This window comes from Bos indicus, chromosome 6 (assembly GCF_029378745.1).
Source record: "Bos indicus isolate NIAB-ARS_2022 breed Sahiwal x Tharparkar chromosome 6, NIAB-ARS_B.indTharparkar_mat_pri_1.0, whole genome shotgun sequence".
In the NCBI taxonomy this organism is placed as follows: domain Eukaryota; kingdom Metazoa; phylum Chordata; class Mammalia; order Artiodactyla; family Bovidae; genus Bos; species Bos indicus.
Genome location: NC_091765.1, coordinates 72,555,054 through 72,557,046, shown reverse-complemented (window position 1 = coordinate 72,557,046; position 1,993 = coordinate 72,555,054). Strand labels below are relative to the sequence as shown.

Below are 1,993 nucleotides of genomic sequence, written 5' to 3'. Positions count from 1 at the left end.
GTGGCAAGCAAAGACGGAAGCCGGTGGTTGCTAAGCGTTTCGGAGTCCGAAGCGTCCCCATCCTGGAGTCAGCGTTGAAGACAACGATCTTAGTTCTTGTAGCTAGAAATTTGCGGAGATAGAGTTGGTACACCTTATATGAAGCGGGTCTGGGGGAATGAGGCGTCGGACCCCAGGAGGAGGTTGAAAGGGATTCACCGAACAGATTCAGCTAAAAGTAGCGTGCGTTTCCGGGGCGACCGCTGGGGGCGGAGAAGTGTCCAGGTCACTAAAGGCGGAGCGAGGCCGAAGTCTGTGGAAGATGAAATGAAAGGTCTATGGCATGATAAAATACCAACTACAAACTGTAGGGAGCCATTTGAAAGAGTAGGAGAGAAGGGGAGAGGGAGAGACGGCTTCTTGCTGCCCGGGCATACTTCATAGAGGTATTGGTATTTGAAGGGGATCTTGAAAGGTGAGTAGGAAAACGGGTTAGTTCTGGGTCAGGTTCACGCAGAGAAACGACTATGAGGAGACGCACGGAAGAAAAGAATCAAGTGCAAAACAGTTTGGTGAAGACCCTTTGTCTATCCTTTGTTTTGCATTTCAAGAGCAGTTAGCAGTAAGAAAAAGGTGTTTTGAGGTGAGAATACCCAGGTTCAGTTCCTGACTTTGTGACTCGCTAGATGTTTGGCTTGTGACCGTATTATTAGAGCCCCAGTTTTCCCGGCTGTAAAAATAGGGATAATATATCATTGTTTCAGATTAGCATGGCCCCTGCGCAAGGATGACACGCAAATTCGTGAAGCGTGCTATAAAATATATATATATATCATTGTTCCAGAGATAAACGATACTTCATGCCTTCTGGCATGGTAAGCACTCAAGTAGACATCGGGTAGGGGGTCAAGGTTTTTTAAGACGTGTTTGAATGTCAGGACAGAATACTATTGAATATTTTAATATTTATTTTTTAAACATTTATTCATATAAACAAAATTTTGTTTATTCATGTAAGACCTGTGGCAGGTCTTAGTTAGGGCGGGGTAGGGGTCCGCTGTTTTTGCGATCTACTTCCCTGACCAGGATCAAACCCAGCCCCCTGCATTGGGAGGACCGAGTCTTTGTCACTGGATCACCAGGGAAGTTCTTGTTGGGTACTCTTGATGAGAATGACTGAACATTTTATTGAACGCCTAGTCTGGACTCATTTCTTGTCCGGATTCTACCAGTTCCTGCCGCTGCCCTGCCCCGTCTTTGCCAGCAATCTAACTCATTCTTTTTCATCCCTCATTATTTCTGTTATCTTATCTGGTCCTAGGTTAAAAGTTACCTCTTTTGTTTTCGCAGACTATGCAAGTTTCCTCATTACAGGCTCTAATGGAGTTCTCTACTTCTGAGCACTGCTCACTGTTTAAGGCCTCTGTCCAGATGGACTGTTATTTGCCTTGTTTACTGTAGCATCCCTAGTATCCAGCCCACATCCCGGCATATAGTTGGTACTCAACTTTTTAACTGAATGACTTCTTGCTTATTTCTCCCCTGATCTGAGTTCCTTGTGAACTGAAACTATGTCCAGCTCATGGCCACTGCTGTCTTTACTGTATCACCATGCTAGGTTAACAACTCTTCCCCAAATGTTTGAAGTTGTGAGAAAAGCTCCACTGAAAGTAAGTTTTCATTGGCTTTCTGAGGAAAGCCAGTATTAGCATGTTTGCAGGTCCTCAAAAAGGCAAAGCTATTTTACTTTCTGTTCCCTTAGTCTGGGAAACTATTTCCCCGTATCTTTGCATGGCTTGCTCTTTACATCCTGCCCTGCTTGCCTCAAAAACATTCCTCATACCCAATCACTGTCCTCTCACCTTGGTCATTCTTCATGTGCACTTATACTTCCTCGAACCTATCCGCTTTATCTTTTATGGTTATCCCAAATAAAATGTAAAATTTGTGAGCGTGAAGGCCTTGTCTCTGTTACTTTCCTAGGACCTAGAATAAAATCAGGCAAAACATGTAT

The 1,993-nt window shown here is 44.2% G+C and overlaps 1 pseudogene; it reads left to right on the top strand.

The window, feature by feature from the left end:
* Positions 1-740: 740 nt before the first annotated feature.
* Positions 741-801, top strand: LOC139183718 (U6 spliceosomal RNA; annotated as a pseudogene).
* The last annotated feature ends 1,192 nt before the right edge of the window (positions 802-1,993 follow it).